Here is a 17,739-nt window from a genome sequence, read left to right as displayed (position 1 = left end):
CATGGCACAAAGGCATGAACCAGCTATGGACAGAGCCTAATTAGGTCTAAACAAATACCATAACATGCTAAGATGGGGGCCCAAGGACCTAGGCAAGATGGTATACATGCTAGGCCACAAACAAGACAACAAATGCACAACCCTTAGAGGCACTCAAAGGGTGAATGAAGTGGGAACATGGCAATGCTACATGCTCTGAAATGTCATGAGAAATGATGCCAAATCATAGACATGATGCAAGTGAAGCATGCTATGGTGCCCAATACATGAAGCATGTAGTCAAGGCACTTGCACTATAACTATGCAAAACTTGAAGCATATAGTCAAGGCAACCCAAAACAATCCTAGAACATGTCAAAATGAGTCTAAAACATGCATGTAAGGCTAAAACATGCTAGCATGAAGGGCATAAGACATGATGTACGCAAGGCCAAAAGGGAGGATTACACTACACCTATTAAGACCAAGCGTGAGATGGCTTCGCCAACAAAAATTAGAGTTATATCATGGCAAAATAACCCCCAAAACACACTAAAATGATAGCTCGCAAGCTTAGGCATGAAGGCATACACAATGGCTTATGTTTAAGGCATAAAGGACCAACCCTTCAAAGCATGGAATAAGTGGAAGATGTGAGTGTATGACCATGAAACATGCACTGAAATCTCATAACAAATAATGCCAAATCATTCAAATAGGCCAAGCAATGCACGCTAGTGGACTTGATACACAAAGCTAACAAGCTAGGATGCATTATAGCTATACAAAGCATGGCATGCATGACCAAAACAACACAAATCAGAGCTAGAGCATGCTAAAATATGGACAAAAACTTCTTAGAGTTAAGCCAAAATCATGCTAGAATGATGGTCTAAAGCATGGTGTACATTAGGCTAGTTGATAGAAATGCACTACAAGTGCATGGAGCATGCATGGGACTATCAAACCAAACCTTAACAGAGGTATGGCATAGCAAAACAACACTAAGAACATGCTGAGATGGACTCAAAACAAGCTAGAATGACATGCTACTTCATGAAGCATACGAGACTAGTTTATGAAATTTACACTACAAGTGTATAAGGCATGCATGAGGTGACAGAACCAAGTCAAAACAGTAGTATGTCATACCAAAATAATCCCAAATACATGCTAAGATATGGCCAACATAAGCTTAACAAACATGCTCAAACATGAGGCAAATGAAGCAAGCATTCAAGAGCACAAGCAGAGGGGATGACCCTCTCCTATTTGGGACCTTAAAACACCATTTTCACCATTGAAATTCCTCTGAGTTTCAGTGGTGAGAAGGCCAAAACAAGGTGATCCCAATAGCTTAAAAAGAAAGGCTCAAAACAAGGCCCAACAAAGCACAGGAGGGGGTAGACTACCCCCAACACAAAAGTGACATTAAACAAACAAGTTAAGGACTAAAAATCAGAACTTTTTTTCAGTAGGGAGTTAAGCCTAAAACAACATGCAAGTAGGGCTAAAAGCTTAAGCAAAAAAGCAAGGTTCAAGAGGGTAGAAACTCACCCTTGTAGAACCCCATTGAAGCTACAACTTCAACAACTTTTCTAAGCTCAAACCTCTCCAAAAACTCCAAAACCAGCTTCTAAGAGCCTCAGCAACAAAAGAATGGTGTTTGAGTGTGTGTTTGTGTGCAGTAGTATGATGAATATACACTTTAAGGCACAAAACAAGAACCAACAAGGAAATATAGAGACAAGTGTGTATCTATAGCTCAAGCCACAAAATCTGAACCTAGAGGAGGGAGGGGGAGGTTCTCTCTTATAGAGAACAAGCAACAAGCTTGTTGGACAAGCTTTTGGCCCAAAGCCATCCCTCCATACACGTGTATGGAGGATGGCTTATGTGCCTTCCAACTGTAACAGCTAGCCTCAAAATATCTCCAAAAAGGTGATGGAAAGGTGCCGACCACTTGAAGTGGTCGGCCAGCTACTTGTAGTGGTTGGCCGACCACCACAAGTGGTCTCCCAAAAAGCAAATTGGTCAGCCAGGGGTAGGAGAGGTCTGCACACTGAAATCAAGTCAATAGTGTGGTGGCCGACCAGAAAAGGTGGCCCAATGACCAAGAAAACCAATTGCCTGACCAGAAAAACTAGCTGGCAGGAAGGAAAGTGGTCTCCAAGGGGAAGAACTGGTCTCCCACCCTTGTATCATCTTCCAAACAAGGAAAACAAGGTTTGTACCAAAAACAAACCAAAAATGATGCAAGACGAAAGTCCGGGAGGCAAGACGCACAACCAGTAGCCTCAAAAACTAGTCTATGAGCGCCAAAAGTGGTCTACGACCACAAAAGTGGTCTCCCAGACCACAGTGGCCCTCTAGGCCAAGGCAACAAGGCATGGTTCGAAAACCAAGCCAAACGGAGAACGTTAAGCGATCCCGAGACAAGGCGCGCGGCCGAAGGCTCCGAAAATCGGAAACTAGTCTCTAAGCAGGAAAAGTGGTCTACGACCACAAAAGGGGGTTTACAAAACCTCTCCCTCCCTCAAGGGAAGGAAAACAAGGTTCGGTTCACAAGCCGAGCCAAAGCACAAAGAGTTCAGAGGCTTGGAGGCAAGGCACTCAGCCAAAACTCCAGAAACTCGAAACGAGCACAACATGCACTATCACCGAGCGCTCAATCGATGACGTCTGAGTCTTAAGGTCAGTCAAAAATGGGGTGTCTACACACTATAACTAAAAAAATACTACAAATGTACCTCAAATCATAATATACCAAATTAAAAGTACTCCTACCTCGAAATGGAAGCTAGGAGTTGAAGACCTAACAAGAAAACTTGATAAAAACACGTTCCAATTGGTGAAAGCTTTGATCCTCACAAGTTCTTTACTTCTAATGCAATGTTTTGAAGAGATCTTTGGTAAAACCAGAGGAAATCAAGTGTTTGGAGCTAGGGTTTTCGGAAATAGGTGTTAGAGAGAGAGAAAGGATATGACAAAGTGAGAAAGAAATGAGAAACAGTCGATTTTTATGTTGGCTTCTCCGAACCGACCGCTTGAGCAGTCTTTCCACCGCTCGAGCAATAAAAACGAGCTTCTCAAAAATTACAGGTTTGAAATGAAAAGTACTGGTGGCCATACTTCGCGGGCAATTAACCGCTCAAGCGGTCTCCCTCAACACATGACTTGTAGAAAAAATACTGGGAGCCTCGATTCACCACTCGAGTGAACCTGCAGAATTCGAGATGTTACATATATTTTAGCTTGTTTTATCTTTGGATATTCACACTATATGCATTAATTCCAATCTTTTTAATCTTACTAAAAGAAAGGTCAATATATTTACTTAAAACTATAGAATGTTTTATATTTTCTCTAAATATAAGGAGAGATTAGTGTAATTTAATCAAAATTAAATTATCATATTATAGAATTTTGATTTTAACATTTGTACTCATAAGCACCGGCTTGAGTCCAATGTTGTATTCACGCTTTATCCCCTAAATTTAGTCTATGGTAGTTTTACTCTTTTCCTTAGTCTAAAAAAAAGATAATACTAATAAATCATAAACACGTATAAAATTCAAAAAAAAATTAAAGAACACAAAATCAAATCACATATAGTGTTACAAATACTCGCATCTTTACATGAGTGTGCATCACATATATAATTTTTTTGTGATTTAATTATGTAAAAGTCCTAACATTTTTTAAGAGAAAATTGAACAAGCAATAATACCAAATCAATGGGACAAATATTTATAATTGTAACATGAGTGGAAAGTGGAAAAATAAGTAAAAGTCAGTAGACTCTGAGGATGTAAGAAAAAAGCGAACAAAAATGCCCTCCTTGCTCCAATGTCATCATTTGTTTCCTCTAGCCTCCATCTTCCTTCCCTTTCTCACAATGTAACGCTAACTATGAAATCCCTTAACTGTAAAATTCTCTTCATGTTAAGAACTATGAAATCAAAACTTTTTTCACGATTAATCATCATCAATGAGAACAACATCAAGATCTGCAGGTACAAAGCTCTCCTTTTTTCCCTTCCTCTATCACTCTCTACGTTTATAGACTACATGTACAACATCAAAATCGCTATTTTTTCGTTCCCATGTCTTTATGCATTTGACGACCCCTTCTTCGATTTGCACGACCACCCAAATCCCTTTCCCACCTGAACTTGTCTCCCCACTTCACTACTATTTCTTCATCTCTTTGTTGTGTATTTGTTTGTTATTATATTTAATTTTTTAAATTGCAATTTATTTAGAAGAAATTATTTTTATATTTTGTGTTTTGTTTTGTTTTGTTTTATTTTTTTATTATAAAATACTAATCTTGCTACTTCAACATTTAATGTGTATTGTTCATCTATGCTGACATAAAAAGTATTAGTAGGGTGTTTGATGTGTAATGGATGTCTTCGAATGGATTATTTTTTACTGTCCATCATGTTTTGTTTGGAGAAATCCATCACTCCTCTGTTATAAACAAAATTGAGCATGGAAAATGAGAGAAATATTGGGAGGGAGGGAGAGAGAGAGAGAGAGATGAGAGCATTCTAGGAAGAAAAAAGAGAGACGCAATTATGTGAAGTTTATGGAGCTAGAAGGGTCGCCTAGCATTTTCCTTACCGCAATTACTTGGCCCATGTAAAAATTCTCATTTTAATGTCTTAACAATTACCTTTATCTATTATAGGGACCAACAGCCTTGACACGACAATAACAGTTGCACCAAATGATGTTTGACTCATAGAATATTACAGTTACTATAACGCCCCCAAATTAATTAAATTAAAACATTATTCATGACATGATTAATCTGAAATCTTACTATACCAAACAATAACATTAATCCCAAAAGTCCTCTTTTCTATTGAACTACATATCAAATATTATAAATTTCAGTTTCTTGTCTTAGTTATTCGAAAATCCGTATGTCATTATCTCAACCAAACATAATAAATTCAACTCATACTATTAATGGAAGAAAGTATACATGAATTCATAACTTTCACAAATTCACAATTTAACACCGGGGGCAAATACGCCATGAAGTCCCTACAAAAAGTCCCAATGCATACATATACATATCCAAAATATTCCCACATTTGCCTACTATTAATACGGCAGGGAATGCACACCCAAAATTATTCGTTTTTCCATTTTTATCAACTACAATACGGCAAGATCAATGGATACCCAAAAACACTTTCCCAAATTCGTCTGGTGACAATCTCAAGACAGGGCAATTGGGCGCTTAAACCTTCTCTCCTGCATGGGTACTAACACACAACTCTTTTCAAAACCAACTCCCTATCCGGACTCACGTGCTATTTACCACCCCCTTAAATAACATTTCCAAGATTTCCAATTATTCATACATTCTTTAGGTAAAGAGTAATGTACACCACTCAAGTAATTTAATGGAGCAATGAGGAGTAATATTCATAATTCAAGAAAAATCTCAAGAGGTTCCAATTTCACAAATCTCAATCAATACATATTCAAAATATCATAATCCATTCATCAATTTTAAAGAATTAAAATTCAATTTTCTTTTTTCCCCAAATTTTACAACTAGGATTTTCATAAATTTTGGACTTCTACCCCTAAATCATGTTAAATGTTATTTCCCAACTAAAATCTTCATAATCCGTAGTCATTAATAGAAATCTTAAGAAAATGTAGAGAAAAGAAGCAAAACCCAATTTTGTAAACTCAAACATTAAATTATAACATCAATGTCATAATAGCACCACATAAACATTCACAAAATAAAGAGATACAAGATTAAAAGTAATCTTATCTCAAAGATAAGAGTAGAGAAACTAGATCAAGAAGATTCCTTCAAAAAATCCAAAATCCAATCGGTCAAAATGTTGATCGTCATTTGCTAGTTATAGATTTTTCATTTTAACCGATCCTAATACTTGGCGCTTCACTCTAGGCACCCAATGATGAAAATTGACACGCTTAATCCTTCGATTTCTCTAGCAAAAAGCCATATCTAAAAGTGGGTCCCCACCTTACATCCATTTTGGCCAAATATCTCACACACACAAAAAAAATGGTTGACAAAATTAGAAATACTCACAAATTTTTTTATTTTTATAATATCAACACAAAGTTTGCTAATTGTAATTACTAAAATTTAGTTACACAGACTAAAATATGAAGAAATTATTACAAAGATTTATAAAATTTGGTTTAAAAAATACGAAATGTGAAAATTTGAAGGAACTTTTGCAAGCATAGCTGATATCAGATTCAGTTTGTAGACTACTGAAAATTGCAAGATGAAATCTGAAATTTCAAAACAATTGAATGAGTTGGTAAATAAGATCTGAAAATCACAAATTCCAAATAAAAAATCTTAATCTAAAGATTAAATATATTATAATTATTGTAAATCAAAATTCTTGAAGGACCAAGTTTGCAATTTGTTTTTGAAATTTCGCTGTGATAGATTTCTATCAAGGGAAATTATAAGAATCACAAAAGTTGAGTCTTGGAATTTTGAAGAATTAGAAAAATTAAATTACAGGAAAGTTAGGGCTCCAAAGCAATTTCTTTATATTGTTCACAGCCAAAGCACAAACTTACGGCGAAGAATCTGGAATATTGTAAAACTAGTGTTGTTGACGTATGGTTAATAGCGGGCCCTCTTTTATTTCTGTTTGTTGTTGAGGAAATTTATTTTGAGTAATTACTTACCGGTTCTGTTATAATGATTTGTCCATAATTAAATTTTATTAGTGTTTTTATAGGTTAAAAAGTCTTAAAAATTGATAATTAGTTTTATTTATTTATTTAAATTTGTTGCTAAAAATCGATAATGATTGACTTTTTCTGTGATAATTTTTAAATTTGTCGCTAAATAATGACAATTAGTAACTTTTTTTTGTAACGAATTTTTAAAATTCCTCTAAAAACTAATAATTGGTGATACTTTTTATAAAAATGTCATTAAAAAAATAAAAAATAAAATTTCATAATAACAATTAAAAGTGAATAAGACTTTTGTATACCAAAAACTCAAAAGGGACACTACTAGAAATATGACTTTTTGCGTTTATTTTTTTGCGACGGATAATTTAGTGGTCGCAAAAAATCACTTTTTACATTAAAAAAAAGAAGACCCGCGTTGTTAAAAAACTATCTGCCCTTTTTCACTTATTCCCCAAATCTCTCTGTATGAACTCTCTCTCTCTCAAAATCTCTCTCGCTCGACTCTCTTTTGACTCTCCACCCTCTCTCGCTCGAATCTGACTGGTCGAAGCTCTTCATATGCATCGCCATTCTCACACTCTTCGGAGCTTCCAAAGCAAATTAATCAACCACAACACATTGTAGCGATCTTCTTCTTCTTCATCTCTCTCTCTTTCTTCAATCGCCGGAGCTTCCACGGCTGCTTATTCCGCTGTCGGATCAGTCTTCGTCGCCTTCAAATCCGTCGAAATTTCTGCTCATTCTCGCAATTTGAAACTCTCTAATTTCCGACATTGCTCTCCGATTTCAAGCCGAGTCGGATCTATTTAGCTCTGACATAGCCTTAACTCGCATTGCAGATCCCGAAGCTCCTTTGCTTCGTCTGGTAATCATCACTCTATGTTCTGTTTAATGATATCACTAAATGAATTGAATCGAATCAGTTAATTTAATCTATCACTCCTGCTTCTCTCTCTATCTGACTTAGGAAATCTAGGTTTTCAATTTACTCTCTCTCTCTCTCTCTCTCTCTCTGTGTGTAGGTATTCGTTCTCTTTGTTTTGGCAAATCCTCTGATCACTGGTCGAAGCTCTCCTTTGGATCACAAGCTTCGAAGTTTGCAAAAAATGTGAGGGATTCACAGCTTCAGGTGCGTCTCTTTCGTTCTTTTTCTTTACATTATTTAGCTTTCTTGTGATATTATTGTGTTTGGTTGCCGAGAAAATGTTGGAAAACGATCTCTTCTTCACATCCACTGAAGCCAAGTATTTTTCGTGAGGTTCAAATTTTAATTTTCTCGCATTTTATAAAATGTTGGCCGTTTCGAGTGCGTTTGCAGGGGCGAAGGTGGAGAGTCTCCTCCTCAGTAACACCGGCGGAAGCTCCTCCTCATTGTCGAGGTCGTCTCAAATTCCGGTGCTCTGCAAACCATCTCGTACCAGACGAGCCCTAATTCAGAGAGGCGGTCTCAGCATTCGTTGCGAGATTGTTTCAGAGGTCTTGGTCGATCCAAACAGGGCCTCGGTTTCTCCTTGTCCGAGCCTCTCTGCATATTCTGTACAATATGTATATTTTTTTGACGCTATTATTATGCTTTTCACTTTACACTGGTCATCATTTGCATCTACCTATGTGTTGTGCGGACTATTTACTTATGTTTGCCTTTCTTCGAGCATCTGCAATTATTAAAGGAGAAGTTTTAAATGGTAACTTGTGCTGTTAACAGATAAATTTTCTGATATGCATCGCTCACCTAATTTATTGCATTTTTCTTTTTAATTCATTATATATTAACTCGGTTAATAGCTTTAATTTAGTATGGCCTTGTCATTTTACTGTGGTAGCATAAAAAATCCCTCATGTCAAGTTCCATGCGTGCTTACAACGATTTGTTGATTGTGTGGTGCTTTTTGAGGTTAACATCTTCTGTAAACTACTGAGATCTTTCCTCCATAAGGGGTGCTTTTTCGACTTCAGCCACAGCCGCACCTAGTGCACTTGGTGTGACACTTGTGGCTGCAGTTGTGGCTGCACCTAGTGCTGCATTTTTGACTTATTATGTTGTGAAGACTTGAGCTCCTACCTTGAAAAAAAATGCAGATGACACATAAAGGAGAGCGAATAGATAAGATGAGTCTCTGGAAGAGGGCACACAACCTGAATGATCCTGATGTGGTAGCAATTGTGGTATGTCTATGGTTTACATGTTTTTACACATATTTTGCTTTTTACCAAACATTGTCCTTATGTTTTCAAAATGTAGGAGGAATATAATGCGCATCTTTGGAAAGTTCCTAAGGAGCAACATACGATTGAGTATTGCGATGGGATTTACCATAAAATCCTTGGGAAGGATGGACATGGGTATTGCAAGACCTATGGGAGAGGAGTGCCCTGGAGTGCGGTGTATGCGCGAGGAAGCGGCCCATCCCAATCATTAGCAGCCCCTTCATTTATTGATGAGATCACACAGCGTGTGACACAAGACGTTGAGTCTAGGTTCACTATGATGATCAAGAACCTAACGGCACGTGTTTTGTTCTTAGAGTCACAGGGTATGGCTGGGAGTATGAGCTTGAGAGAGGTGCAATACTTACAAATTGACGAATTTTACGTTTTATCAATTTGCATATATACATATGGAAATTATTAACACATTATACTAACATATTGTAGGTGTCAGATGCATCTAGTGGGCAGCAAGCTTCAAAAGAAAATGAATAGGTATGCCACTCTACTATATTTCTGCATGTATTTATGATATTTGCTGTGTATGAAGAGTTCAAAGAAAATGAATTGATTGTGATTCTGTGAATTTATTCTTGGTGTATATGTAATTTTATGGAACATTTTGATGTCTGTGAGGAACTTTGGGATGTGTAATTGTTGGTTCTTCCAAATTTCTTGTTAGAAGTGTTTAAGATGTTGAATTTCAGTATAAATTATGATAGGTTGCTTGTGTAATTTAATTGTCTTTCACTATATATGAGAATTCTTTGAGATTTTTTTTTTTTTGGGTGGGTATCTTTGAGGTTTTGTCCTGTTCTCAGAATGTTTTTTGTAGTTTTTGCTGCTTCTCTGTACTTATTTGCTGTTTTTTTGCGATAGGAAAAAAAAAATGTAAAATAAAAGAGACTATAGACTTTATGCTAGGGTTTGATGTTTGTGAGGAATTTCTCGGGTAGGAGCAGAGCAATTTAGTGCGGATTGAGCTTTTTGCCAGCCACCGCGAAACCATGGTTCACCCAAACCAGTGGGTCGGTTGATTTGTTTAAGCAGTTTCAACTTGGTGGTTTTGTCTATTAGGCTGTGTTTTTTCCACAGTTTCCCTCACATTTTCCTTTCCATTTCCAAACCGTTACCCTCAATTCCATGACCCAAACACAGCCTTACTATCATTTTATCTACGCAAGCAGAGATATCATTTTCTAGAACTTTGAATTGCGTAGGCAGCTTGGGCGACATTTTGCACACTCCTTTTTTTCGGGTAGAACATATTCAAGCTAATGCCTATAGTGTGTGTTTTCTATTGTATATGATACTTGGTGTCACTGAGATTGGAATTTAATGTTGTTACTATCTTGCTTTTCTGTTTCTTGCTCTGTCTTAGGAAGTTGAAATTCTAGTCATGTTTAGGGTCTTGAAGTTTTGTACAAAGCATCAACTCTCAAGGAGAGTAAATGTCAGATCCTGAGTCTCATTTGCTTTGTTTGGTTATTTGAAAAAATGAGTGGATTGAGACAATTTCAGATGAAAAATTCTACAATCTCTCTGTTCTTTACCATTTGGCTTGATGACTAGCGCCTCTCCTTCAGCTTTAGTGGCAGAATATGCATCATTGTGCTGGAACAGTTGCAGACACAAATATTTTTACTACAAATGAAATAAGTAAAGAAAACTCATATTTTGTAGTCTTGATATTGAATATTTTTTACTTTTAAGTGCTTGTTCTATATAGGTACATGATTTCGGTTTCTATTTGATTTTGCAGAGTGAGAGGTCAAATGATATGTTTTGTGATGACATTTTTGGAGAGTCACCTGCTGGAGTTCGTAAAACAGTAAGTCTTGTGCTTAATTTTTTTTTTTAATCCATTATATGCTGGTATATTCTTTTACCTTGGTTGCAGTATCCTATTGTCAGCTGGCCTTTAATAAGAAATCATAAATGAGACATGTTGTCACTAGTCCAGAAAATGTACAAGTCTTTCTTTTCAATGTATCATATAACTCTGTATTAATTTATACCTTTACGTTTAACATGTACTGGCTTGTCTTTAGGTTTTCTTTCTTGGTTCATTATGACTTATTAATCAGCTCCAGCAGCTAGGCAAAACTTGAGGGAAACAATTTCGTGCATGCATGAATGTTTCATAATTAGATAATGGATTATAGTTTGTGAATTTTGTTTCCCTCAATGTTTTGAGAAAAACAATTTTGTGCATGCATGAACTAAACTTTTTCTATGGAGCTGATTCTTTGTTACTAATATATTGATGTATATTTTTGCAGGTAGTGTTGAGGGAGTAGTTGATATGATTGAGTGGGTGATATTGAGAGTTAAATTCAGTTTTTTTTTTTTTAGTACTTGAATCTATTAGTATTTTGTATAAATACTTTTAAGGATGGTTGATGGATATTTGTTTTGTGTGTATAGAAGTTTATATTTTATATGCACATTTTTTTTTTTTTTTTGAAGAAAGATAATTTTGTTGAGGGAAGTGATGGAAAATAATACATGTGTATTAGAATTTTTGCAAATATCACTTTATATTTATTGTATATACTACTTGAATATATATATATATATATATATATGAGAATATAGGTTGCTAAAACATTGTAGGTATTTTATTTATTTATATTTTTTTTGCGACGGTAACAAGATGGTCGCTAATACATTGTAGGTATTTTTTTAATTTTTTTGCGACGGCAAAATATTAGTCGCGATAAGTAGATTAGGCGGTCGCAAATAGTTTGCGACTGCTATTTTGCAGTCGCAAAAAGTATTTGCCACCCCCACATTCGCGACCCCCATTTGCCGTCGCATGGGCCGTCGCAAAAAGTCTTTTGCGACTGTTTTTTATTATTTGCGACGGTTTATAGCGGTCGCAAAAAGTGATTTTTTTAGTAGTGGGACTATTGGTGTACCCGTTTGTTCGCACCCATTTTTGTAACATTCTTGTCGACAAGTGTACCAATCAAAGGATGACACATGATAGGGTCAAAGTGGAAGCCCATCATCAATCAAAGGGACAGGTGGCATGAAAAAAGTGGTGATGTGTATAAAATGGTGGAGGCAACTTTGAGGCAATTAATGGCTAGTGTTGTCGTTTAGAGGGCTAGTTGCAAAGGATGATACTTGCAGTGGGAGGTGAATCTTTTGTCGATATACTTCTCACAGTGATAAGAGACACATGGCGAGAGTTAGTTCGACAGAGAAGATTGAAGATTTGACAGAATTTGAAGATTGAATGACAAGAAGGAAGATACAGAAGATTGAAAGACAAGAAAGAAGATACAGTAGCAGTTATGGTGGAAGCTGAGAAGGATCATGCGATCATGAGCCAGAAAAAGAGAAGGAAGATAAAGAGAAGGAAGATATAAAAGTCAAGGAATTGACAAAGATAAGGGACATCAACAACACAACTTAGTTTTATTTTAGAAGTAGTTTTATCTTAATTTAGGAGTAGTTTCTCTTTATAATTTGTAACCTTAATAAATGTTGGTGGTTTTATCTTAAAATCATCTTTAGTTTTCTTTATTTACTGTATTTGATCTTGTTGATTGTAACTTTTGTTTCAAAAAAATCCTTATACTTTCAAGGCACACTACCAAAAAATTGACTTTTTGCATACTTTTTGCGACGGCAAGAGGGGAGTCGCAACTACAAGGGTTGCAAAAGAGTTTTTGCGACGGTAAGTGTCGTCGCTAATGTTTTGCGACGGCATTTTTTACTTTTTGCGACGGCACCGTGCAGTCGCTAATAACGTTTGAAATTTCTTGACTTTTTTGCGACGGCCCTATTTTACCGTTGCTAAAAATATTATTTGAGACGGCAAAAAATACCGTCGCTAATAGTCTTTTTTTTTTAAAAAAATACTGTTTTTGCGACGGTGTGGTGCCGTCGCAAAAAGTATAAAAAATATGAAATTTTCTATTTTTTGCGACAGTGTAATGCCGTCGCAAAAAATATTAAAAATAATAAAATTTCTATTTTAAATAATAAAATTTCTATTTTTTACGACAGTATAATGTCGTCGCAAAAAGTAAAACCTATAACAAAATTAATAAAAATATTAAAAATTTCTATTTTTTCCGACGGTGGTGCCGTCTCTCACTCTCTAAGAGCTGATTATTTACATTCCATTCACAAAAACATCATAACAGAAAATAAAAATAAAAATTGATCAAACCATCAAATTCAATATTTTACAAAGAATAATTAAACTGTACATGTTCAAATTCAATATTCAATTGAGTGAAATCAAGCCAGTAGTAATTTTGTATGTGGAAGCTCAGGGCTGTAATCCTCTTGTCAATTCGCTCAATCAATTCCTTGCCACCACCCTCTGGTTTTAACATTTGTTGTGCACACCTCAGTGCAAAAAAGAAAAGGGCCTGGATCTCAATTGGATAACCATATATTCCCTGTTCCAAATGTAATTGAAAAACAGAAGTTATAATCTAATATATGAAAGCAAGCTAAGTGGTAATTGAGAAATGATACTGTCAATTTGCCAAAAAAGTGTTAAGACTCAAGCAAGCACCACTCCGTGCCATGCAGTTCATGCTGCCATAAAAACTCCAAAATTGGATCAGACCAAGCTCAATTAAAATTGGGTCAAACATGCTCAAATAATATTCATACAGCATGGAGAACAATAAAAACTGGATGCTCATCGCAACAGAGGCTCCAAGTGGGTTTTGTAAGGCTGAGAAATCTTTGTAAGAATCATAATGTTAACCAAAACCTGACCAATTTATTAGTCATGTTAGAAGGTTTGATACAGAACCCAAGGACCACTATAATTGGCCAACCAAAGCCTGACCCTCCTGACCTATCTACTCCATTGATTTGATATAATTCGCTTTAGAGCTGAAAAATATGAATTTTTTTCTTGTACATCGTTGAAATAAATGAATTCATAACAAATTAAAACATCATGTTGAGCCACAACACCTCACAATCAAAATTGAAAAGTTAAAAATCTAATCATTCCCAAGATTAAAATTTGTTAGATACCATATTTTCTAAGAACAAGCTTATTAAGGGGATATAAGCCCCCAGTAGGGTAGCCCTGAAACCGATTCCAAACACTTGAGTTTGGCTAATTGGGTCAGCTTCTTCCCTCTTGGAGAAGTGTTGACTGCAGCAGCCTAAAGAGATCAGAAAAAAGACATCTAATGTAGCTTCTGCATTCTTTCTCAACAAATGCAGTAAAATTGCAATCACAATAACCCATGAGACAGAGAGAGAGAGAGAGTAAAAAAATGTTGGCCCAAACTTACAAGTTTCAATTGCCGAGGATATGGACATGCACCAGGAGAACCATAATTAACAGCCAAGATATTAACACCGTCCTGTAATCAGACATTGAAAGAGAATATATATATGCACGAGAACAGTGAACTTATGTCACAGTTTCTATCTGTCAAGAAGTAGAATAATGCAGATAAAAATTGAATAATAAACAATAGAAAATAAAGCAGAACATACAATAAACAAAATTACATCAAAAGGAAATATAACTATAGAAAAACAAAGACATGAAAATAGGAATGATAGTAAATTCACTGAATAATCGTTATAATACTTCAATGGTACACCTCATAAAACCAATCATGTCTCCCCATGCTTACATTTCCATACATGTGTCAACAACTAAAACTTTTCCCAACTCATCTTTATTTTTTCATTAGGCAGTGGAAACCTGTAACTTCTTATTTACTTCTTTCCTAGTATCATGTCATACATACATCTAGGCCCAGAACAAAATATCAGAACAGCATTATGCAAACTATCAACTTAAAAGATGGATCTAAGGGTGGGCCTATGTTTGGATGAAGGGGGGCCATGGCCCCTCCTGGGTCTCAAAATTTTTCTTGGGCAGATTTTTTGCTTCCTATAAGAGTGCTAACCCATCATTATAGGCCCAGAACGATTAGTATAAAGCAGTCCGAAAAGGTAATAATTCAGATGGAAATTGATATCAATAAACATTTAAAAGTACCTTGGATTCAACTATGTATCCAAGCAGGGTTGCCAGCACAGGAGTGCTGCAAGGTGAAGCAACTAATGCGAATGTAAGCCCAGCCAAATATGCTTGCACACCTGACATGTCAGATTTTTTAAAATGTTAGCACTTTCAAGCTGTAAGCACAGCCGAGAGCCAGCTAAACCCCAGTGATGAATACTTGAGAAGCTAATGGTAAAATTAGAAAGTCCATTACCTGAAGGGAAATTAGCAGCAGCAGCACGAGGATCAAAGTTGTTGAAAAATGAAGGCAGCTGTAACTCAATTATCTGCAATATCTGCCAGCAAGACCATGGAATATAAACATACAAATAATAAAATTTATCACTCAATCGAAGAGTAATTTTCTTTTCTTTTTTTACTTTTTTTTTCCCTTTTGATAAGTATTATTAGTAGTCCACTCTATCTATTGTTGTAAAATGCAATATATATATATATAAAGCCTCAAAAAATAGTTACGGCCTGAGAAACTCAGATCTATTTGTAAATGTGATTAGGAGTCCACTTTTAAAAATAAAAGGTCTGTCTCAAGCACAACATATGAATGAAATTGAAGAACATCAACATAATAATAGTAACTAGACGATGAGTTTCAACGAATATATAAAATACAAAGGAATAGATTAATAAATACACACAACAAATATATAAATGAGATTTAAGCTTCTATTCTCGAATCTCGAATGCTTCTTTGTTTCTCATTCAACACAAAGAAATAAATAAATAAAATTTTGTTGTCAGCTATTTAACTCCCCAAACCTGGAACTCTGCAATTGACTTAAAGGATTGAAGTGAAATTAACCAAATGTCCCCTTCATCTCATCCCATGATATTTCATTGGTAAAATATAAATAATTAAAAAACTTGATACATGTACCAAATTTTTAATTCAAAAAAATATTTAAAAATTAAGATGTTTAGTATAGATCAAAATTAATGTAAGATGAACCATACTCAAAATGAATCTAATTTATACTTTTATTTTATGAATACTTATTTAAGTATGTAATATTATTGAAATGATAAATGACAATATCATAATACTAAAATATTTGTGTAGCATACTTTTCTCTTTCACAAAAATATAAAATCCTAAAATATTTATGGAAAAGAACTACTACATGTCATTACCAAAATAAAATTATATTGAAATAAGATTCCAATTGATGAATCTTAAAATAAGACATGTCTAATCATAATATGGAGAAAATTATTACATCCATAGCCATTGCTTGAATCTTAAAATAAGACATGTCTAATGATAATATGGAGAAAATTATTACATCCTTAGTCATTGCGTTCATTGCTCTTATTAATAACAACAATAAGTACATAAAAAGTATTTAGGTGTATAAAGTATATACCATATAATATTAGGAGTCCAATTCCCTCTAGTTGGTAAAGCCAATTAAACTCTGAAATTTAACATCTTTTTATATTGGTACTATTTTATCAAATATCAAGCGTTGATGTAGTCAGGTCCAGGTAATATTGTATGGAGCTCATCTCACCGGAAAATCCACTCATCTCATGGCCATAGGTTAGCTCCCGCGTGACTTTTATCATCTCTTTTATGTTAAAATGTATATTATATATATATATATATATTAATATGCCTTCAGACCATGCATTCCTGGAAACAGTTCATTTCATTTTTTCTAGACTTGCATATATGGCATTCATATTAATATTCATCTTTCAAAAGTACCAACTGCGAACATGATGACAGTAACACAAGTTCTACATTAATGACAAAAATAGTACTTTCAAACATTAATAGCAGTAACAAAGTAAAAGCCTATAGAGGTTGCAATGCGAATCCAATTAAAAACAACATAGAGAAAGAAGTTACGGACTTGTATGGGTGCTTTGGCAGCACAAGAAACATTTCCGCTTCACCGAGACTCCCAATCTTTAAGCTTCTTGCTTCCTTTGGGTTTTGCTATAGGTGCATTCATTCCGGCCATTTTTGCATTGTACTTTGCCCGAAGAGGATCATTGTATGTCCACCTGTATAACCAACCAAAGAATAATTAAGAAAAACGGTTCGTATAAATATGATCCTACAAACCAAAAATTTAACAGGATACCCTAAACATAAAAACAACCAAGAAGGCAACCTCGCTGATCAAGCCAAGCGGTGAATCAAAGTAGGTCTCTAATACCAAAATTGTGTAGAAACAAACAACACAACAATTTCCTCATTTTTAGGACATTTTGTGTGAGATGATCTGATCTGATCTCATGAGTTAACAGATATATATATATATATTTATTTATTTATATTTCCCAAGATCAATTATATATATATATATATTTAAAATAAATAAATAGAAAGGATATGTATGCTAAGCTAATGTATAATGTAAAGTTTAAAGGATAGAAATTGAAGTACTAGGCAGATCTGTATGGGAAAAATAGATGAAGAAAAAAAAAACAGATCATATATATATATATATATTTAACAGATCAAAAACCCCCCCTATATACACTCACAGATGTATATATATATATATATGTGTGTGTGTGTATGAAAACCCCCTATATCCGAAATCCCGACAGAGAGAGAGAGAGAGATACCCTTTGAAATCGGCAGTGAGGGAAGATCGCCGGTGAGGGAGGAGTGGCGGTGAGGGGCGAGCAACCGTCAACGTCGTTTGTGAGAGAGAGAGAGAGGGAGGCAGCAGCGGCGGTAAGGGATGAGGATCGACAGTGAGGTACGAGCGACGGTGAGGGAGGATCGGGAGTGAGGGAGGATCGGCGGTGACGGATGATCGGCGCCGTCGTTGTGTGAA

At 35.4% G+C, this 17,739-nt stretch overlaps 3 long non-coding RNA genes across 3 annotated transcripts; 2 read left to right on the top strand and 1 right to left on the bottom strand.

Annotated features, from left to right (window-relative positions):
* Positions 1 to 3,830: 3,830 nt before the first annotated feature.
* Positions 3,831 to 12,511, top strand: LOC145807737 (uncharacterized). The gene is made up of 2 exons (XR_014351092.1): positions 3,831 to 3,995; positions 11,909 to 12,511. It is a non-coding gene; the product is annotated as an uncharacterized LOC145807737 (long non-coding RNA).
* Positions 8,757 to 11,447, top strand: LOC145806637 (uncharacterized). Its single transcript, XR_014349953.1, has 4 exons — positions 8,757 to 8,874; positions 8,951 to 10,575; positions 10,679 to 10,747; positions 11,199 to 11,447. It is a non-coding gene; the product is annotated as an uncharacterized LOC145806637 (long non-coding RNA).
* A 690-nt stretch (positions 12,512 to 13,201) lies between the features above and the next one.
* LOC114301473 (uncharacterized) lies at positions 13,202 to 17,190 on the bottom strand. The gene is made up of 5 exons (XR_014351091.1): positions 16,801 to 17,190; positions 15,141 to 15,213; positions 14,921 to 15,021; positions 14,199 to 14,270; positions 13,202 to 13,337 (listed from the first exon to the last, which is right to left on the bottom strand). It is a non-coding gene; the product is annotated as an uncharacterized LOC114301473 (long non-coding RNA).
* Between the last annotated feature and the right edge of the window lie 549 nt (positions 17,191 to 17,739).

The sequence above is a fragment of the Camellia sinensis genome, chromosome 14, assembly GCF_055761805.1.
Source record: "Camellia sinensis isolate YWXY chromosome 14, ASM5576180v1, whole genome shotgun sequence".
Lineage (NCBI taxonomy): Eukaryota > Viridiplantae > Streptophyta > Magnoliopsida > Ericales > Theaceae > Camellia > Camellia sinensis.
Note: the sequence above shows the minus strand (reverse complement) of the source record. Positions and strands in the feature narration are given on the sequence as shown.